This window comes from Muntiacus reevesi, chromosome 2, assembly GCF_963930625.1.
Source record: "Muntiacus reevesi chromosome 2, mMunRee1.1, whole genome shotgun sequence".
Classification (NCBI taxonomy): domain Eukaryota; kingdom Metazoa; phylum Chordata; class Mammalia; order Artiodactyla; family Cervidae; genus Muntiacus; species Muntiacus reevesi.
The window spans coordinates 200,413,014-200,436,313 of NC_089250.1; the positions used below are offsets into that span (position 1 = coordinate 200,413,014).

Sequence of the window (23,300 nt, forward strand, 5' to 3'; positions counted from 1 at the left end):
TTTATTTTTGTGTATGGTGTTAGAAAGTGTTCTAGTTTCATTCTTTTACAAGTGGTTGACCAGTTTTCCCAGCACCACTTGTTAAAGAGGTTGTCTTTTTTCCATTGTATATCCTTGCCTCCTTTGTCAAAGATAAGGTGTCCATAGGTTCGTGGATTTATCTCTGGGCTTTCTATTCTGTTCCATTGATCTATATTTCTGTATTTGTGCCAGTACCATACTGTCTTGATGACTGTGGCTTTGTAGTAGAGTCTGAAGTCAGGCAGGTTGATTCCTCCAGTTCCATTCTTCTTTCTCAAGATTACTTGGCTATTCGAGGTTTTTTGTATTTCCATACAAATTGTGAAATTATTTGTTCTAGTTCTGTGAAAAATACCGTTGGTAGCTTGATAGGGATTGCATTGAATCTATAGATTGCTTTGGGTAGAATAGCCATTTTGACAATATTGATTCTTCCAATCCATGAACACGGTATGTTTCTCCTTCTGTTTGCGTCCTCTTTGATTTCTTTCATCAGTGTTTTATAGTTTTCTATGTACAGGTCTTTTGTTTCTTTAGGTAGATGTACTCCTAAGTATTTTATTCTTTTTGTTGCAATGGTGAATGGTATTGTTTCTTTAATTTCTCTTTCTGTTTTTTCATTGTTAGTGTATAGGAATGCAAGGGATTTCTGTGTGTTAATTTTATATCCTGTAACTTTACTATATTCATTGATTAGCTCTAGTAATTTTCTGGAAGAGTCTTTAGGGTTTTCTATGTAGAGGATCATGTCATTTGCAAACAGCAAGAGTTTCACTTCTTCTTTTCCTATCTGGATTCCTTTTACTTCTTTTTCTGCTCTGATTGCTGTGGCCAAAACTTCCAACACTTACAATAACATTTTATTTCTAGAAGTACCCTTTGTATTCCCAAGAGAGTTGAATTTCTTTCTTTTTTTCTGGTACTATGTTGGCTTTATCATTGAATACCTTTATCATTGAATACCTTATCAGGTATTCTGTTGTGTCCTCTTTTCTTTCCTGAAAAACTCTTATTTAGTTCTTTGCCCAGGCAGTTCTTGTCCTCTTTCTGAGCCATGAAAAGTTTGAAAGAAAGTCAACAAGATCTTCTGCTCTCTAATGGTATCTAAGGAAGATAGCCCCTGCTGAGGTATGGTAGGGAAAAATATCTGTTGGAGCCGACAAAAGAAGAAAGCTTTGGTAACCTGTGTTCTGGTGGCTATGAAAAAAAAAAAAAAAAGATCCTAGAGGCAGACTGAAGTAGACTCAATCAGACATGGTTACTGGGTGAGTGAGTATGAAGAAATTAGGTCCACAAGAGGCAGCTGGTAGTGACAATCTAGACAGAGCTATTCACCTAATTCATATAGTTCCAAGAATTAGGTTCATACGATATGAAACTCCATGAAAAATATTATATGAATGGGCACTTTTTAAGAAATAGTTTCATTCTCCCAAAGTGTTAAGACCCACTAATACAGAGTTTAGGGCAGAGAAGAAACCTGGGTTGATACTTAGGATCATCCACACATAGATGGTAATTGAAGACATGAGAGTACATAAGAAATGGCAGAGAAACCCCAGTTGATTACAAACAGGGAAATTGACAGAACCCCTCTAAGTAGCATTAATACTATGGGGAAAAGAACAGAGAAAAAAAATGAAAGTGTTAGTTGCTCGGTCGTCTGACTCTTTCTGATCCCATGAACTGTAGCCCATCAGGCTCCTCTGTCTACGGGATTCTCCAGGCAAGAATACTGGAGTGAGTAGCCATTCCCTTCTCTAGGGTATGTTCCCAATCCAGGGATTGAACCCAGGTCTCCTGAATTGCAGACAGATTATTTACCATCTGAGCCATCGGGAAGCCCCATGGATCAGAGGAACTTGTGAAAATTTAAAAGCAACAACCGGAAAAAACAGAATTGAAGAGGAGAAAGAATTCAGGATTTAAATACCATTTTGAAGTCTACTAAGACTTGCTCCAAAACAATGCAAATGAGCAAAAACATCTAGTACTAGAAGTTATCTGGCTTGGATAGCTCCTAGCAAGGCAGAGAGTCAACATCAGTGGGCTACTTCCTGGGTTTGTGGGTCCCACAAAGGGGCCTGCTTCCAGGGTAAGTCTGCCCTTCCTTCTGGGATTCGTAAGCAGGTGAGAAGTCAATATGGACCCTGGAGGATGCTTCTAAGGAAGTTGCTGAAGGAGAGAATGGGTCATGAGAACCCCAGAAAGAAGTGCCAAGGAAATAGTAAAATAATAATTAGCTAACACTTAATGAACACCTTCTGTGCACAAGGCTACGATTACTGGAGCAGACTGAGCATTCACCTAGGGGCTAACTCCTGAACATTTATTTATTTATTTAACAGACACATGCTTTATACCAAGCGCTGTTATAAGTGAGTACTTGACAAACATTATTTAATCCTTATGCCTCCTTCAGAAGGTAGCCAATACTATTCTCCCCATTTTACAAATGAAGTGATGTGGACCCAGAAGGGACGTGGTTAATAAGAGGAAGAACTGGAATTCCAATCCCACCCTGTGTTGCCTTTCATTACTGTACTCTATCTGCTTGGCCGGCTTGACAGAGGATGAGATGGTGGGATGGCATCATCGACTCAATGGACATGAGTTTGAGCAAGCTTTGTCTGGGAGTTGGTGCCTGGCATACTGCAGTCCATGGGGTCTCAAAGAGTTGGACATGACTGAGCAACTGAACTGACCTGCCTTGGCTAAGCACTTAGTATAGAGAGAAGGAAATGATTCTCATAATAGCCCTGTGGACAACTAGCAGGCCTCTCCCACCAATAATGACACTGAGGCTTGGAGAATTGAAGATCACCAGCTAAGCGGTGGCAGGGCTGGGACTTGAACCAGAAAATTCACCCTGATCTCCACTCTGCACTGTCTTAATATAAGATTCCAGCCTGGCAGGCCGGGCTTCTCTAACCTTCCCACTCCTGTATCCAGAAGAGTTTGATGTTAGTCATTGGCTCTGAACCATTCAACAAATGGAACAGTGGTGAAAAATAATTAACCCAACCTTTGCCAATTTTTATTACAAAACCAGAAGCAAGATCAAGGGAAAGATATGGTAGAGTTAGTGAGACTGAGATATTGTACCAGTAGGTTCTGAAGAAACACCACCTCTGAATCAAAGGTAAATTGAAAAAAACAAAAAGGCAACACCAAACATTTGGGAGAAGAGCAATGTTTCTTTTCCAGAGTTTGACTAGAAGCAGATAAGCAAACTATTGGAGATTCTTGCATCCTCTACATTGAATTTGTGGTGTTTGCAAGCTTAAGAGTGCCATTAGATTCGTGGGTGTCCCAGTTCTTGAGGACTAGACTTGGGCACATCATTTATTTGACTTCTTTGAGCTTTACATTCTGTGTCAGGCAGGAGGAGTCAAGGTGTCTGACTTGGGTAACTCTGGTACTTAGGGTCTGCAGTCTGATTCTCATGCAGCACCCAAGGCCAAAAACACCTTTGAAGAGCACCTGAGTCACACCGGACATGCCAAAGACTATTGTACTACCAGCTCTAGTTCTTAGTGACCTTGGGCGTGAGTAGGCTCACAATGGGCTGCTGAGGTGAGCATGGGGCAGCAAGACTTAACACCATCAATCCACCTTTTAATTTTCATGTTGTAAGAAATACTATCACATATGTTATCTATCACACATGTTATGCTCTCCAAATACTCCTTTTAAAATATTTGCTAATTTATTTTTGGCTTCATCAGGTCTTAGTTGCAGCATGCAGGATCTGTGTTGTGGGACGTGGGCTTCTCTCTAGTTGTGGTACACAGGCTCAGTAGTTGCAACGCGTGGGTTTAGTTGCCCCATGGAGTATTGGTTCTCAGTTCTCCAACCAGGGATCGAACCTGCCTACCCTGCATTGCAAGGCAGATTCTTAACCACTGGACCACTAGGAAATCTCCTGGACACTCTTTACCCACCACTTATCCCTGTACCACTGCCTAGAACAAGAGCCTGGCACACAGTTGATGCTTAATAAATATACATTGAATTTATTGCTTGTGAGTAAGTAATTTCATTACCTTGAGTTTCTCTGAGTGAATCCATGCTAATCCCTGACAATCGTCATTCTGCCATTAAGTGCTTACAAACTACTTTTAAAATAATATATCCTATAATCCCTGCCACAATGAATGGTAATTCAACAGTCTGTATTTTGAGCAAGTCTGACTAGAAGATCTCAATATTGTTTGTCCATAACTCACTCATTTTCCAATTTTTTTCTCTCAAAGATGATCCAGAATATTTTAACTGTCTCATTTAAAATTTCCCTCCATATCCTGGGTGCAAACTTGGGGAAGGAGAAAAGAAAATACATGTTGTGTGAGACATATTGTGTACAGATCCGGCAGGCACTGTTTCTATTCCTTGTGCTTCAGATTCTGTATATATTTGGTTACCTGCATATTTAGGAAATGGAATTTCCACCACTCTATATTCCGCAGCATATGCTATTCAGCATCACGCATAGCTGCCTTGGAATACAATAATACCTACCTGTTAAATTAAAGTGACTCAGAACCTCATGGGTAACAGCTGAGGTGTCTTCCATCACCTCATCTATTACAAAATTCTACTGTCACCTGTGGAAATTGATTTTGGCATTGAGCCATTAATACAGATGCATATTTACAACAAATCATCCTGACCCTTTGCGAATCACAGGAGGGCAGAACCAATTAGCTGTTTATCAGCTTAAAATGTCTTAAAATATGTACTACCAAGTAAGTCCTGGCTTTTCAAAATATTGCTTTTCACCAAAGATGAATCTGGCTTGCAATCAAAATGCCTTAAGTGTTTAGAGAAAAAGAAAAAGATCAAATCAACAGGCAATGATGTTAATCTGAGTCAAAGGCCTTCTGCACAGCATCATAATTGCTCTTTTCTGCTTTTTCACTCCGTGGTGAATGATGGCTTAGCTCTGAGCAGTGGGGAAATGGCAGGGGTTGGGTTCTCAGAGATAATAAGGTCTGAACCAAGGAAAATTCATTCTGGGCCACCCCCAAAGATGATTTTCCAGTTGGAGTCCCTAGGGCTGAGCATAGGAAATGGAGAGTCTTAGCCCAAGACCGTGGACTTTCTCCAAACTCTCTTAAAGCAGGCAGAAGAATGGGGTGGGAGGGAAGCGTGAAATTGTAAACAGCATGGTCAAGGTCGGCTTCCCTGAGAAGGTGACATTTAGCCCCAGATCTGAAAGAGGTAAGGAACCAAGTCAGGTGGGAAGAACACTCCTGCCAGGCAGAAGGAACAGCCCGTGCAAAGGCCCTGAGCGGGGATGTGCCTTGGGTGTTTAAGGAGCAAGGAAATCAGTGTGACTGAACAGGATGAGTGAGGAGGAAGAGAGAACAGATGAGGGAGTTGGAGGTCAGAAGGAAGCTGTGGGAAGTTGGACTTTGGGTGAACTGGAAGCCTTTGGAAGAGTTTTTAATTAATTTAATCCTTTGGCTGTGTTGGGTCTTAGTCGTGGCACACAGAATCTTCCGTGACAGCACACAGGTTCTCTGGTTGTGGTGCTTGGGCTCAGTAGTTAAAATGGGCAGGCTTAGTTGCTTCGAGGCATGTGGAATTTTAGTTCCCTGACCAGGGATTGAACCCACATCCCCTGCATTACAAAGCAGATTCTTAACCACTGGACCACCAGGGAAGTCTCTGGAGTTGAATCCCAGGAATGACATATTCTTGGATTTGCCATGTCTGAGACTTTGCCTCACCTGTATTATTTGCTGCTTGATAGAAGGGGAACTTTGAACTGTGACCTCCCTTGCTTCCACCAGGCAAGAGCTTCAGCTCTAACCTTTAAAACTTCCACCCCACCTGGTCCTCATGTTTCTCTAATACTGGCCACAGTGGAATAGCAGCTCTTCAGCCTCCTCTTCCTTCTTCTCCTGAAAACAAGCCGTGGTCCCTCACTGTTTACAGCATTATATTTCTCACTGTGAGGAAAAGGGGTTTAAACGAAATGACAATGATGCGGAAGTTTCTAATTCTTTCCAGATCTTACAAAGCTCTTGGAGTCATCACTCCTCTTGGGTAACCCCTTCCTGACTCACAGATTATCCCCATCAGGCTGGCATCTTCTCCTGTGCTCTGGTCCCTCTTCTCAGCCTGGAGACATTAGAGACATATGAGACAAAAAGAGACCATAAGACACTACGAAGTAAGTGGTTTGCATTTGAGGGAAACTCCAGTCTGCCTCCTGCTCTATGAGGGCTTATTTAGCACCTACTATGTGCCAGACACTGTCCTGGGTACCCAGGACTCAACAGAAAATAGGCAAGTTCCCATCTTCAGCAAGTTCACAATTGTGTAGGAAAGATGCTGAGTGTGCCCAGATGAATGTTCAGGATGCTCCCGGGACATAGACCAGGGGATCCTGGATTAGGCAGGGGGGCTAGTCACTGTCACAGCAATGTTCTCTCAGGTCTTGTGTGTCCCCAGGGTGCCTGGCCTACAGCATGTGTTCAAAACACATTTGTCAAATGCACGAAAAACTTGTGGAGGGCACGCAGAGGAGAACTGACCTCTGCCAGGTGCTGGGGGCTGGAGTGAAAACGAATTCAGAGCCTGGGGCTTTTTATCCTTCAGCAGAGGGGAAACAGAACAGAAAAACGGTTTACCTAAAGGTCCATGGAGACTAATTGATGACACATCTGTTTCTTTTTCTAAATTTTTTCAGCTTTTAAAAAAACAAATAATCCTGGATATTTGATTTTTGTCATGTTCTATTGAGTGGCGTATTTTTCCTATTGTATTTTCTTAGTTAAAATACCTTGAATATAGAAGTAATAGAAAAACATATCCTCAGTATCAACTTTTAAAATAAAATAGACAAGGCAAGGTTTACCCTGGGCTCTTATAGCAATCTCATCCTCTTACCCCCAAACTATTGCTACTTCAGTTTGATGAATCTCTAATAAATATTATTTCCCTTTTTTTCTAGCCTACCATGTCAAGGAGATTAGAAAGCATATGTTTTTCTCTTCCAGTTCAAATTATTCATAATTTACTCCAAAACTTTAAAATAGTATCTTACAATTTATTAAGATAGTTAATCATGCACACTATTTTTAAAAATCAAATCATACAGAAGAGCTTTTAATGACAAGCATGTACTTCAAGGGGCTTCACCCCTCCCCACTTCAAGTACCACTCCTTAGAGCAAGCTTTTTTAGAAAAAAAAAACAAGAACCATTTCTGATTCAGTTCCTCTGGTGGTTATATCCACATCTCTAAATAGTATGTTTCTTCCTTGATAAACATATTATAAACATTTTTTGATTTATAATCTATTGACTTCCTGCCATAATAGTCAAGGATTTAGCTAACTCACTCTACCCTTTGTATTGATTATCTTTCTAATTTCTAAAAATAACATTAATCTTCATTTCTTTTTCCAGCCACCTTGGGGAGAGCATCTTTGCTTCCCACTTTGCAGAATGAGGATGTACATGTACCCTCACTCCTACCCACCCATGTCTCTCAGTTATATTTGGACTTTTTCATGGTCAAGATTCACTCCATTTACATTCTATTCTATAAATATGCTAATGTCTTCCATGCTGGGGCTATAGACTGATTCTGGAGTTTGAAAACCAAATGAACATTATTATGATTATGTAGACAATGTTTGATACAAAGCTAAGTTGTTTTCTAGGATTACATGTTTTTCTTTATAGTTTCAATGTCATTGAAATCTCTGAGTCTTTCAAAGATAAATGTCCTTATGGAGTCTCCTTTCTAACGCTCAACTAGTTGTTCAAAATCATGCCATGTATTATTTGCTACAGTTTTCATTTTTCCTGGAGTTTCTGATTGACTCAAAGAGTTTTCTAACAGGTCATTTAAGAGCAAAATTAGGCTTTTTAAACAGAAGCCCTGTGGCAGGGAAAGGAACGTTTTGGAAAAACCACCCCTCCTTCTTTTTTTTTCCTGTTTCCTCAGTACAGGGTAGTGGTTAAGAACTCAGCTCCTACAGTCTGCTGCTGCTGCTGCTAAGTCACTTCAGTCGTGTCCGACTCTGTGCGACCCCATAGCCGGCAGCCCACCAGGCTCCCCTGTCCCTGGGATTCTCCAGGCAAGAACACTGGAGTGGATTGCCATTTCCTTCTCCAATGCACGAAAGTGAAAAGTGAAAGTGAAGTCGCTCAGTCATATCCGACTCTTAATGACCCCATGGACAGGTTATTAAGAGACGGATATGACTGAGTCAGACAGACTACTTGGGTTCAAATCCCAGGTCAACCACATGCAGTTGCATAACTTTGGATGTGTCAACTAATCTCTCTGTGTCTGTTTCCTCATCTATAAAGCGGTGATTATTACTGATAAGGCTGTTTCAGGGATTGAATGAGTGAGTCCTTATACAGCACTTAGGGCAGTGCCTGGCACACGGAAGTACTAACTTGGTTTTGGTTGTTACCACCCTCCTGTGATAAACAGATCAGACAAAATCTGCCCATCGGCATTGTTCTGCCAATAGCAAGGACCCACCCAGGCTGTACTTACCACTGTACTGTTAGTCCCCAAGAATTTTCACAGTCTTTCCTTCCCTGAGTCAAAGTCAATGATATAGCTGATGCAGATCATATCGAGAAACAAAATTCATGATCTTTGGTGATACATCTTGGACCTGATTCCTTTCATACTGGTTGATGTAGGTGGTCAAAATGTCAGGGAAAATATATACTAGAATATCCCCCAACTGAGCCACAGTGAGGAACCATTAGCACTTAATAAATAACAGTAGCAAGGCATACTGAATACTTGTATGCATTATGCCCCTTAGCCCTCTCAAGAGCACTATGGGGTATTTATACCTACTTTACCAATGAGCAAATGGACTCAGATGGCAAAGAAGCTGTCTGCAATGCAGGAGACCCAGGTTTGATCCCTAGGTCGGGAAGATCACCTGGGGAGGGAATGGCAACTCACTCCAGTATTCTTGCCTGGAGAATCCCATGGACAGAGAAGCCTGGCAGGCTACAGCCTGTGGCATTGCAAAGAGTTGGACATAATTGAAGCAACTTAGCACACACATGCCAATGAACAAGTGGAACTCAGAGAAGTAACTGTTCAGATTCTCACAACTAGTGAGTGGCCATAGAAGTGAGATTCAACTCTGGGTCTTTTAAATCTGAAAACTGATGTCCTTAAGGCTGCTGTCAAGAGTTCTCCAAACGTGTGTTGTTAACTACGGAGCCTCCCAACATCATTTCATAGGATCTGCAAAATCAAAACGATTTCATAGTGATAATAAAATGTGATTTGCCTTTTTCACTGTGTCGACATTTGCACAGATGATGCAAAAACAAAGGTGGATAACTCCTGGAGTCTGGAATAATGGCAATGGCGCCAAGTGGGTCTAGGCGTCATCGTGCTCACCACCGCCACTCACTCCCCGTGAAAGAAAGCGCTAGTTTCACTCCTTATGTAAAAAAACAGGAAGGACAGGTGAAGTTCTCCCACCATAAACCAGAGGCCACCGCTGATCTCCAGCAAAGGCACTTGTACCACTGAGTTGCGAGCTGAACTAGCTGCTTTTCCCCCATAAAACACCCTATTTACTTGAAAGGATGACTGACAGGCAAATTATGGTTATTCAGACTTCGGTATTTGGCAGACATTTTCTCGAAAATGAGCTAAGTGAGCCTGTCACTTCAAGGAAAGCAACTGACAGTATTTATTGCCAAGGAAAAAAAATTCAAGGTTACAAGTAAAATTACAATTTTGTTTCGATCTGCCCCCATAAGTGAATGCAATTTTTTTTTCTATTTGTAATGAAATGTGCCAAATTTGGAAGGTTTGTATAACTCAGTGAGCTGATATTTCCCGAATGACCAATGCATGGTGTTAAAAATGATCCCTGGATAAATGATTCATTCAAATGCAGGATTAGAAAGAGCCATGGATTTTAATGTACTAGAGCATAAAAAGTTAATGCATATGTTTTCAAACTCCACATTGCAACTGGCCATTAAAAAAAACTGCTTGATGAGTTTTGGCATACTAGCAAAGGAGATATCCATGATCATCTTCAAAGGCTATTCAAATTCATTGATCTTTGTGGACTACATATTGGTATGAGGCTAGGTTTTCTTCATATATTTCAACAAAACATTTGACAACAAATCTAATGCAGAAGCATATATGAGAACCTACCTCTTTTTTTTTTATCAAGCCAGACAATAAAGACATTTGCAAAAATATAAAACCAAGTGCCACTCTTCTCATGTTTTTTGTTTTAGAAAATAGAGCTATTTTCATATAAATATGTTATTTATGTTAGCATGCAATTGGGTCTATCTTGTTTTCAAATGAATATGAATTTTTCTGAGTTTTATTTTCTAATACAGAAAATAGTGTTAGATTTAATGGAAAGAAATATCTCAATAATGTGCACAAGTGTAATAGGAGTCCTGAGACCAAAACACAAGAGAATCTCTTTACAGATAAACTTTTACTCTTGTTGACAAACTTCGAGTGGTGGAGGAGAGAAACTAAAGAGGCCATGTTCACACTTTTGTCAGAAGCTTTCCTGCTAGTTCTGTCTTCTCTTTTCCACTGGGACCTAAAACATGGTCTTGGGACCATGGCACATTCTGGTGTCTCTGTTTTTGAGTCCTCTTTGGTTGCAGCTAAGCTCAGCCATTGTTCCCCCATCACTGGGATGTAAGAGGCAATGTGAGATTTCAGCAGGCGCTGAAAGAGGTGTCTTTGATTAAAATGCAACCCTGCTGGTATCAAGTTTGACAGGGCCTGAAGGATTCACCGAGTCTTGCGTCTTTGTTCACAAACGCTGACAAAGCTTAGCCATGTCCTCACAAAGAGGTGAGAGCTCGGGATTTGTGATGTGCTTCCTTACATGTGAGACCAGGCAGAGGGCAGGAAAACTGAGCTGTGAGTCCTCAGGATTCTGTGGGTAAGGATTTAAATAGATAGATTGTCTGTCTTCTACCTCAAATTAAAAGAGACCATGTGTGAAGACGAAAAAATTCAGAAATGGAAGGGACTACAGGGACAGTCACTGAACAAACATTTCCTACGCCCAGCCCCACTGCTCAGCACTGGGAAACAGAGGGAAATGGGAAATCAGAGGGAGGCTTGGGGATGCTCCCAGAAACGGCTACTCCTGTTTGTGTGTTGTTTTGCCAGCCCCACATCCACCCCGCTTCTTCTGGTAACAGTACTCTGATTTTTTGGGGGGGTTACCATGTCACCCTATCACTCTATCCTCTGTCCACATGATTTGAGAGGAGCTGACTCCAGCCTGGCCCTCTGGATGAGCATGTGACTCAGGAATGATCTTGGCAATTGTCATAAAACATTTAGGCTAAGCCGGGGTCCTCAATATAGGATAATTTTGCTCCCCATGGGACGGACATTTGGCAATGTCTTGTGACATTTTTGGTCATCACGACTTGGTAGGAGTGTGGGGGAGTCCTCCTGCATCTTGGGGCATCAGGGGATGTTGCTAAATGCTCTGCAATGCACAGGAAAGCCTCCACAATGGAATTTTCAAGTTCTACGTGTCAACAGAGCGGGGGTTGCTAGCCCTGATTGAAAGATAATAGGAAGCCATTGAAGGGTTTTAAGCAGAGGAGTAATGCGATCTAAACTGATGTTTTAAAAATTATAGTCAGGTGTCATTCGGGAACAGATTTTAGAGATGAAAGCATGGAACAGGGAGTGGGTGCGGGAGTGCTATTGTGATAACCCTGGTGAGAGACTCTAGAAGTTTGGAAAGAAGTTTGATTTGGAAATAAACATTTGCAAATCATCAGAGGCAAAGCGTAGAGACTTGGATGAGAATAATAGCCTCCAATAAGGCTGTGAAAGATAATAGAATAGAACCAAAGACAGAGCCTTTGGAGTCACCCATGTATGGCACGTAAAATAATGATAATATCTAACATTGTCTGACAGTTTATGCTCCAGTCACTATGCTAAGTCATTTACATGATCACGTTTAACCCATTTATCAAAGCTTTCATCACCATTTTACAGATAAAAAAACTGAGGCACAGAGAGGTTAAGTAACTGGCCCAAGGCCACACAGTTAGCTATTGTCCAAGACAGAATTAGAACTAAAAAGATATGACTATATCACTTTCCCCCTTAACTACCAAGCTGCCTTCCTGGTCTAAGAATTTAGACTTTCACAGGAAACTGAAGGATGAATGTGAATTAGAAAATGGAAGGATAGAACAGTGTTCCAAGGAGGGGAAACAGCAGGTGTGGATGTCTGGAGGCTGGCACCACGGGGAAACTAAAGCACTCAGCAATGGCTGCAGAAAGCTACACACTCATAGGTGGGCCGAGAGCACAAATGGCAGGCGCCAAGTCATGCAAATCCGGGGAGAGTATATCAGGTTAGACTTTATCCTGGGGGCAACAGGGATCCTTTGGAAAATTTAAAGCGAGAGTTAAAAAAAACTTATATGAAGTATGTTCCTGGTGGTCCAGTGGTTAAGACTTCATGCTCCCAATGCAGGGGGTCTGGGTTCAATCCCTGGTCGGGGAAATAGATCCCACGGCCACAACTAAGTTCCCACCTGCTGCAACTAGGACCTGGTACAGCCAATAAATAAATAAATGGATGAATATTAAGAAAAAAATCTGACATGATAAAGTTTTCATTTTTGAGGCTCATTGCAGATGGAGTGTGGACAGTAGATGGGAGAAGAGAAGGCCAGTTGAGAGGCTCTAATGCAGTAATCCAGGAGTAATGATGGATTTCCCCTATTGGTGATGGGGAATCACATTACTTTGGGAGGTGTGTAAAAACTGGAATCCACAGACATTCTTATTTGTTGCTTGTCAAATGTGAAGAAAAATAAAGTCATGGGACTTTATAGTCTTGTGCTTCTTGCTTCACCTTTGAATGAGCAATGATACCTCTTACTGATGGAAATTTTGTACAGGAGGATGGTGAGTTTGGTTTTGAACATGCTGAGTTTACAGCTTCTCATGTAGCATTCAGCTGGGGGCGTTAAGAAGGTCATTGAATACACTCATCCTGAACTCATAAGAGATGTCTTGTCTAATTACTTCTCCATGTGTGTAGCTAGGCTTTTTGATCAGAAAACAAATGTGTGCCTTCCAACCTCTGCTATTTCTAATAGAGTCACCCTGGACAGGTCATTCAATGAGGTTCTGCGTGACAGATTAACTGATGCTAAAAGTCTGATTTCAACATCAGGAGGTTACTGCCAATCTAACTGGGCACAGATAGAGTTTACTGGGTCGTGGAAAGCAAGTAGTGTGAAACCATTGTTTCAACCCCATCTGCTTCCATTGCTGACTTATCATCTGATTTGGGGTGAACATTAAAAAATCTTTTCATAATGGTGACCTTTTGAAATTTGAAATGATGGTTTCCGGTTAATTTCCATTCCAGCCCTGGGGCTGCTGCTTGAAGGTCATGAGCTTGAAGCTCTTGACTTGTTTCTAGCCCCATGCTCTCAACCAGAATTGGAAAAGGGCAGTGTTGTTTTTATCCTTTACATGCCCATCATTTGGATAAAGGATTGTCATACATAATTGTGTGACCAGACACTGAGGATGAAAAACACATGAAGTGTTGAGTTTCTGTTACTAACACGACCCAGTCTGTTCTTTTCTGGAGAACTTGACAACGTTTGGTTTGAGGTCATCACAGTCCAATAACACTGTTGTATCACTTAGAATTCATTCAATTGCAAGTGACAGAAAACCCAGTTCTAATTGAAAGAGAGATTCTACCAGGTCACATGCCTGGACAGTAAAGGTATGGCTCGATGTACTGAATTCACAAGTAACACTATTTTTCTTACCATTCTTTCTTCTGCTTCTTCTCTGTTGACTCCATTTCAGAGTAATGGATTAGAGACTCAGAAACAGATATGGAACAGCAACTCTCAGGGCTAAATGCTTCTTTGCTTGAATTCAACATAGGAGTAGGAGATTCTTGCCCAGCAAGTCTAAACCTCATTGCATTTCATTGGCTCTGATAAGGTCCATGTCTGTTACCGAACCAATCACTGTAGACAAGGTGTCCCGAAGGGCTGACTGGTTTATGTGGTCAAACCTTGGAGTAGGAAAGGCACAGATCCCAGAGATAATTATGATGATGAACAACAAGCATCAGTTACTACATGTCAGGCACTGGTCTAAGCAGTATGCGTGCTTTTTAATTTGCCACTTGGAACAACCTTTGGGGTAGGTATTATGGATATCACCCTTTTAATGATGAAGAAAGTCAAAATACAGTGAGGTTAAGTAACTTGGGGCTTCCCTGGTGCCTCAGTGGTAAATAATCTGCCTGCAATGCAGCAGACTCGGGTTCGATCCCTGGGTGAGGGAAGATCCTATGGAGGAGGAAATGGCAACCCACTCCAGAATTCTTGTCTGGGAAATCCCATGGAGAGTCAGACACAGTTTAGCGACTAAACACCACCAGCATAAGTAACTTTCTCAAGAATCCACAGCTGCTAAATGACAAAAGCAAGGTTCAGAAAGGTGAAGGAACCTTCTTCAAATCACAGATGGTAGAGGATGGAGCCACAGTGTAACAAACTCAGGCAGCCTCTCACCACAGCGTGGGCTCTTAGGGCAGTCTCTGTGACACCGCCCTAAGTTAGAGTAGGGCTGCTAGTATCCACTCAACACTCGCTCAACACTTCACTGTTACAGAGGGCTTTCATATATACTTCAATTTCCCTCACTGCCTTAGGAATGAGTCAAGACCTGGGTGCATTAGCCCCATTTTCGGATGAAAAAATTGATGTTCGGGTTAGTTGAGTGATTCGCTCTAGGTCAAACATCAAGTAAATAGTGGAACAGGGTCTAAAATCCCACACCCACCTTTCTTTTCTTACTTTATTTTATTTATTTATTTGGCTGTGCCAGGTCTTAGCTGTGGCATGTGGGATCTTTGATCTTTGTTGCAGCTTGCAGGATCTTTAATTGGGGCATGTCAACTTATAGTTGCGGCATGAGAACTCTTAATAGAAGCATGTGAGATCCAGTTCCCTGACCAGGGATCGACCCTGGGGCCCCTACACTGGGAACATAAAGTCTTAGCCATTGAATCACCAGGGAAGTTCCCTCAGCCATCCTTTCTAACCCTGCAATTACATACCCTGACAGTTTCAACTCAGTTCAGTTCAGTTCTGTCACTCAGTCGTGTCCGACTCTTTGTGACCCCATGAATCGCAGCACGCCAGGCCTCCCTGTCCATCACCAACTCCTGGAGTTCACTCAAAATTTAGTGCATATTTAAAAAGCCTGGAGACTTTACTGGACTCATTGCGGGCTGGTCCTGAACCCTTGACTCCTGGAAGCTACCATCATGTTAATTTCCTTCTGGCTTTGTTGTTGGCAGATAAGAGAATCTCAAAAACTTGGACACAAAGTTTCCCTCGATATTTAAACTGTAAATTAAGCTATTTATAAAATAGTTCATCCACATTGAATTATGGCCTTTTTCTTTGATTCAGTTCACACACACACACACACACACACCAAATCTGTATCTGTTTCTGGACTATATATTCTTCACTTCGATACTTCTATTTCTGAGGTTCTATCATACTTTTGTTTGACTTAATACCACAGGTTTTTAAGATTCTTATTGCCAGAAGGGCATGTGCTTCCTTATTATGCTGCTGGGTTTTTTTCCCTAAGAGTGGTTTGATTACCTTTTTAAAAATATCTATTTAGGTGCATGCTGGATCTTGGTTACAGCACTGGGAATCTTTTTTGGTTGCAGTGTATGGGATCTTTAGCTGCAGCAAGTGAACTTTTAGTTGCAGCATGCGGGATCTAGTTTCTTGACCAGGAATTGACCCTGGCACCCTGTATTGGGAGTCTCAGCCACTGAACCACCTGCGAAGTCCTTCTCTGCTTTTTTCCGGTACATTTTCAGTTCTTTTGATTTTTCCCAGTGAATTTTCTGACCATTCTGTCAAGTTGCCAGAGATATGGAATATTAAGAAAATTTTAATTAATAAAGTTATTTGGGCACAATCGACATCTTCAGAACACTAAATCTTCCTCAACAAAAAAGTAATAAATTTACCATATATTAACATTTCCTGTCAGGTCTTTTAGAGAAGTTGTGCCAGTTTCCACATTTAAGCTTGTGCATTGATTGGGTATATATTATTTTCAGGTAGCATTTATATTCTTGGTTGCTAATGTCAATGGGTTCTTTTTCCAGGATATTTTCTAAATAGTTTGTATGTGAGGAAGGTATTGATTTGCAATTATAAGCTGCTTGAACTTTCTTATTGTTGCCAGTTGCACTGTAATTAATTTCACTTGGTTTTCCAGGTTAACAATCATGACATCTGCAAATAATAGGTAGAACTTATTTTCTTCCTGCTCACTTCCCTTTGACTGAGCCCCAGAGGATGATGGCCAGCAATGGTAGTGCTTAAAGACCACTTTGCCTTGCCCCTCACTATAAATGCCTTTGGACTGTAGTTCTCAAAGTTATTTATCTTGGTATAAATCCCCAAATTACTGCAAACTTGCTAATCTGCATTTTAGCAAGCTCCTAGGGTGATTCCTTCTTGCCTAATCCTGCTCTTCAGTGTTTCACCAAGAGGCGTAGTTTTTGCTGTTGGTTTAGAAAGGTTTTCTTCATATGCTAGGGAGGGTTCTATCAATGTCTAGCTAACTAAGAATCTTAAACAGGTATGGAGGTTTACATTGTTTTTTGGAGGTTTACATTTTTTGATACCTACTGAGATTGCAAGCTTTGTCTCCCTTGACTTGTTAATAATATGTTTTTAAATTTAAATTTATTTATTTATTTATTTTTGATTCCCCGCCCCCCCCTCAACATATGTGTACCTTTGACCTACTCTGAGCTCGAGTGAGTTAAGTTGCTCAGTCGTGTCCGACTCTTTGTGATCTCATAGACTTTAGCCTGCCAGGCTCCTCCGTCCATGGAATTTTCCAGGCAAGAGTACTGGAGTGGGTTGCCATTTCCTTCTCCAAAATTTGTTTATTTTTTAACTGGGGGAAAATTGCTTTACAAGACTGTGTTGGTTTCTGCCATGTATCAACATAAATCAGTCATAAGTACACAAACGGTCCCCTCTCTCTTGAACCTCCCTCCCACCTCCCACCCTGTTAATGCCTTTTGTAATAAATCCTTTTGGGCTTTATTTTACTTTTGATTTATAGTGCTGAAATAAATCTGCTAATAGATAATTCAGAACCTTTCTCTATATTGATCAGTAAAATTTATCTGCAGTCTGCCTTTTGTATGCTATTTATGTTAAGCTTAGATATCAGAGTTGTGGCAGTTTGATAAAATGATTTGCTATGCTCTGAAATAGATTGGATGACATGGAGATTTTCATGTAAAACCCTCTGGGCCTGGGGCCTTTTGAAAGTAGTTCTTTGACAATATCTTTCATGTGTTATTTGTCTGTATCAGGCCTTTTTTGGAGTCATTTCTGTTTCCTAGAAAATAATTCAGTGCATAGAAACATATAAATGTTTTGGTATAGAGTTGAACACTGTGATCACTTAAAGCTTGTGTTTTTCCAAGTCTATCTTTTCTCCTCTCTAGTTTCTCATTTTGTCTCCAACTGCATGTACAGTTGGTTCTGTTTTTTTCAACACTATGCCATTGAGTTGTCTTTCAGCCTTCAATTTTTCAGCTTTGAGGTTTCATCTCTTTCTGGTTTTTTATGTATTTTTTAAGAAGCTGGGAAAAACTGTTTGAAGGCAGCTAGCCAAATGCATTTTGAGCAACATATTTTTTCTCTTGGGACTTTTTAACCCAGATTTAAAGTTTCATCTTGTTCAGGTTGGCAGGTTTTAATGGGAAGAAGTCCTTTTGGGGATCCCAACTCATCCAGCAAAGGCACTAGAGTTCCCAGCTAAGTGTCATCTGCCAATGTGATTGACTAGCTTGCCACTCTGATTCTCAGAGAGTCATTGATAAAACCACTGAAAAGGAAAAGTTCAAGAATGCAGATCTGTGGTAAAGAATTAGTTAAGCATAATGATCATCAGAAGGTTCATCTGAATATAAACTCACCTCAAGTTCAGTGAGTTCATTGAAAAGCCAGAGCCCCTAACGCTGGCTAAGTGTTATTCACTCATTTATTATACACTCATTGAGTGTTTTCTCTGGGTAAGAAAGGCGCCTTGCTGGTCTTAGACACGCAAAGCTGAAAAGATGTGGCCCCTTTCCTCGGGCACTTAGGCTGTGAAGAAAATCCTTTCTTAAATTATGTGATCACACAAGCTTGCCTCACACCACTATTTTTTTTCTTATGTCGGCAAACACAAAGTTTCCCCTTCAAAAACTACAAGAGTATCGTGTTTACTGTAATCAGTGAAACTATCCAAACATAGAAAAGGTGGTAATAATATACCCTGCTCAATTCCAACTCTACCTCCTCATTACCCTACTCCAAAGCAACCTGTCTTAACAGCTAGATATGTTTCCTCAACATCTTCTTCACCCTCAAAACACACACATATATGCACAAGGGAGAGGAAATTTTTCATTTTTAAAATTGAATGAGCTATTAGCTGCTACTTGCTTTTCTCCTTCAATCCATCATGGGTTTCTTTCCAGGTCAATAGACACAGATCTAACTCAATCCTTTTAATAGCTATATCATATTCCATAGAATGGAATCACGTCAGTGTATTCCACCTTTTCCCCATTGGTGAGCATTCACCTTGCTTCCAGTTTTGTTTTGTTTCTAGTCATTCTTACACATATGTCGCCAGGTACATATGTCGCCATGTTGCTTTTATTTTTATAGGCTAGATTACCAAAAGTGAGATTGCCGGATAGAGGTATGGGCTTATAATCTTAATAGGTATTGACAAACTTGAAAATCTTGAAAGATTTTAGCAAGTTAGGGATGGTTACCAGAAAAATACTATAATTTTTAAAATAAAATACTGCCTGCCCACACAAATTTAAAGATACTTGTTCAGAAGGAAACTCTCTAGAATGGGTTGGTTGGGTGCACAAAATCCAGGGGGCACTGCTCTGAGAACAGTAATTGTTGTTGGTGGTGGTCACTCAGTCGTGTCCGACTCTTTGTGACCCCATGGACTGTAGCCCGCCAGGCTCCTCTGTCCATGGGATTCTCCAGGCAAGAATCCTAGAGTGGGCTGCCAATTCCTTCTCCAGGGGATCTTCCTGACCCAGGGATCAAACCGTGGTCTCTGGCATTGCAGGCAGATTCTTTACCGTCTGAACCACCAGGGAAGTCATTGAGAACAGTAAAAACAACAGCAAAATCATTTACTGAGCCGTTCCTGCGTAATCAGCCAGCACCTTAAGTGCACATCTTTCATTTCACTCTCGCTGCTGTAGAAAACAGATACTGTTTATTACCATCCTCACTTTTCAGAAACAGACACAGGCCTAGCAAGTTGAAGTCACGTACTCAAGGTCACCCATCTAGTAGGTGGTGTAGCTGAGATCTGACTCCAGTTCTGTGGGGCTCCAGGACCTGTGCTCTCAACCAGCATATGGGATTTCTTCCAAGGATGCCTTTGTGGACACTGTTTTATTTGAGCCCTAAAATGATGTGACCTTTGATGTTCACTTTGAACAGGCTAAGCTGTGCCTCCGGCTGGGAAAGAGGATCACAGCTATGAGCTTGACTGACCTCCACATAGGACTTCCTTATTCAAGGGGAGCTGAGTGAGAAGTGAGCTCCCAGGATGCTAGGTGGACACGTTTGTTTGCCCGGCACCCAACTCCAAAGCCAGCTTTCTCCTCCTCTTCCCTCTCTCCTCTTCTCCCCTCCCTACTCTTTTTCTTTTTCTTTCTCAAGACAGAGAACTGAAGCAACTAAGAGAAACTGGGAACTTTTTACCTCTCTCCATTCTCTCGTGATAGCCAACACACAGTCATGGTTAAAAGTATAGACTCTGGAGTCAGAATGACCTGGGTTGAAAACCAACCTGCTATCCATCCTTTAGCAAGTTTCATGAGACTCTCTAACCCTCCTGGTCTCCCTGGCAGCATAAACATCCCCCTCAGTGTCTTGTCTTACCTATTAGAGCATCATCTTCTTGGGGACCAGTCAATGCCTATGCCTCTCAGCTTTCAGGTCCTGGGGGAACCTGCATCATGCTGGGCCAATATCAATTCTCAGTAATTAGATCTGATGACGTTTTTTAGTAAGACTCAAGGCTAGACAGGCGAGAAGGGAAACGAATCCACCTTTGAGGGCCTAGGTATTGAGCACTGTCTTGGAACTTAGTAAACACTGACTCAACTCTGTGACATAGGCATCATTATTTCCATCATACAGAGGAGAAAAATGACACTCAGCAGAGTCAAGATCATCTTCCTAGGACTGCAGACTAGAAATGATGGTGATGGTTGTGATAACTACTATTTATCAAGCATTGGCTGTGAGTCAGTACTATGTCAAGAACTTTGTTTGCACTCTCATTAGGGCCTAACAAACATCTAACACGTGTACCCTATTATTAACCCCTTTTACAGATGAGAAAACTGAGGCCCTGAAAGGTTAAATGGCTTTTCAAGAGTACTCAGTAAGTGTGGGAGCTGGGATTTGAACTGAAGTCTTTCAGATTCCTTAGAAGCTTACCTTGCCCTTCCTTTGGTAGTGAAGACCATGGTGGCAGTTATTCAAATTTAAACATTCAGCTTCTTGGACCATTTCTAAATGTTGCATCATGCAGCTGTTTAGAAGCCCAGGCCTTTGGAAGAAGGAACCAGATTGCATCCCACCCATCTTCATCCCTTCATCTTTTGAGGTGTGTGGGCATCACTTGCATGGCAAGATTCTGCATCCTGTCTCGTGGGCACACATACCGTCTGTGCTTGGCACAGCCTGCTGCCTCCCTGGAACATCTGTGGCTCCCTACTACTGTGAGTGATTCTATTTTCCACACATCTCGAGCTCGTTAGAAAGCAAGGCTCCTATTTGTTGGTAGATGTTTGCAATCTGAAGCTGAAACACTGCAAAACGATGATTGAGCTGATTCACACCGGGGGAGAGTCTTTGACACATAAACACACACACATACACATGCACACGACACTCAATTAGTGAAGACTGAGCTGGCACCTGGTCCAGTGGGCGCGGAAACTGTCCACCGAGGGCCATCTGGCTCCTGATGACAGTCGCTGAACCGGAAGCTTTTCACACAGCAATGATGTTCTTCCCTGGCCACAGTAGCTGTTCTAATGTCCTCTGGGTCACCCAACTCACTGAAATGTCAGTGTCCTAGGGATGCACTCTGTCACCCGAGGGAGTGAGAAAGCTGAAATAAACAGCATCACCCCAGCAGACCTTGGGTTATGCAGCGAGAAAAGAGCTTCCCCTCTGAACGTGTCTTAGAACATCCTCAACATTCCTCCCAGAGTCTCCACTTCTGGTCCTTGGCCAAATGCAATCTTTAAAAATACACATTTGGCAAGAATCTGAAAAAAAAAAAAACAAAAAACCCTTCAGATTGTTATGTGATGGTGGGGAAAAGACACATTTTTTTAAAACTCTAAAAAAAGCACCTTAGCATTTGTAGGCTTTTATAATTCTGAAACAGCTGAAATGCTAAAACTTTCAAGTTGGCAGGATTGAAACTGAAATCTGCAAAGCCCGTTCAGTTTGACAAGAGTGGGAGCCTTGCATCTCAGAGGGATTTGATGAAGCCTGTGGGCCTGAGCCATCAACACAATGGGTGGCCACCCACTCTCAGGGGGGGCCCTTTGGGCCTGGGTCCTTGCCTCCCTCCCGGCTTCCTGCAGACCTCATCTTCTGGGGCTCTGTCCACTCAGCCCTCCAAGGCTGCCCCGCTGCCCTCAGAGTGTCTGGGAGCACGGCATCTGGCTAAGGATTCAGGTTGTGAAGTCAGACCACCTGGGTTTACAGTACTGATTCCATGACCTATAAACTCTGGGACATTATTCAAGTTACTTGATTCTTCTGTGCCTTGGTTTCCTCACCTGTAAAATGGGAACAATATCTATCTCATGACATAACTCTAACTGAGTTATGTCTTGAAAGTGCATTAGAGCAGTAGCAAGTACCTGGGAAACATTTAATAATGCTGGCTATTATTTATTAGCAGACACAATGCAACCACAAAAAAAGATTTGGGCTTGTGACTAAAAACGGTGGGAAGCCCAGGGCTGAGGGGTTAGAGAAGCTTAGACTCTAGCCAGTCAGGGGTGAGGTCAGGACAAAAATCATCATAGGTATAATCAAGACCTACTATGTGACAAAAGCTCTATGGGGATTCAAATTAATATTTAACATATTTGTTGATTTATAATTATCTTCTTGGGCTTCCCCAGTAGCTCAGCTGGGAAAGAATCCGCTTGCAATGGCAGGAGACCTGGTTTCAGTCCCTGGGTTGAGAAGATCCCCTGGAGGAGGGCATGGCAACCTACTTCAGTATTCTTGCCTGAACAGTCCCCACGGACAGAGGAGCCTGGCAGGCGACAGTCCATGGTGTCGCAAAGAGTCGGATACGACTGAACGACTGGGCACAGCACAGCACAATCATCTTCTTCCGGAAAGAATTTAAGGCAGTTTCTAGCTACATAACATAAGAAAAGATGGGTCCAATACTTTAACTGGATTAAGAAAAATTGGGGACAGGACCGAGCCAAGAGTGAGAGTTAAATGCATCTCATAATGAAATACGTCCTTGGAAAAGTGGTTCATAAGGCTGCCCATAAACCAGGCTTCCTTGAACTAGGGGAAGCCTGGTCAAATGCATGACCACAGCACTCGAATATAGGTAAACCTGATGGCTAAGGAAACCTTTGATCAGGCCCACCTGGGGTCTGAAACATGCTTCAAGGCTTGTCCCTTTGTAAATTACTTAACCTCTTGGAGTTGGAGTTCCTTCACCTGTCATGGGATGCTAAGCATGGCCATGGGGTATTTCAAGCATAAATTGGAATAATAGATGAAAAACATTTATCACAGGGCCAGCCACTTAGCAAGTGTCCAATAAATCATTGTCAAAATAAATAAATTTCAGAATCTACAGATACCCGCCACTCTCTTTGATACCAAGCTCAGAAAGGACTGTCTCTCTTCCTAAAAGGATGCTGTTTCACATAATAAAACATGATATCCTCATCGTGGGGAGGATGGCAAAGCCCACAAAGCCACAGCGCACAGCCCTGAGGAGCGCAGCAGAAGTACGGATTCAAGTTCTAGCTCTACTGCTGCTGGTGGTGAGACCTCGGACCCCTCGCTTCACTTTCCTGATACTTGGGTTCTGCGTCTGTAAAA

General features: G+C 41.8%; 1 protein-coding gene and 1 long non-coding RNA gene across 2 annotated transcripts in view; one reads left to right on the forward strand and one right to left on the reverse strand.

Annotated features, from left to right (window-relative positions):
* Positions 1–23,300, forward strand: part of CACNG3 (calcium voltage-gated channel auxiliary subunit gamma 3) — a 96,211-nt gene that overhangs the window by 9,829 nt on the left and 63,082 nt on the right. The window lies entirely within an intron of this gene.
* Positions 502–22,585, reverse strand: LOC136160615 (uncharacterized). The gene is made up of 3 exons (XR_010661633.1): positions 22,445–22,585; positions 21,120–21,475; positions 502–14,110 (listed from the first exon to the last, which is right to left on the reverse strand). It is a non-coding gene; the product is annotated as an uncharacterized lncRNA (long non-coding RNA).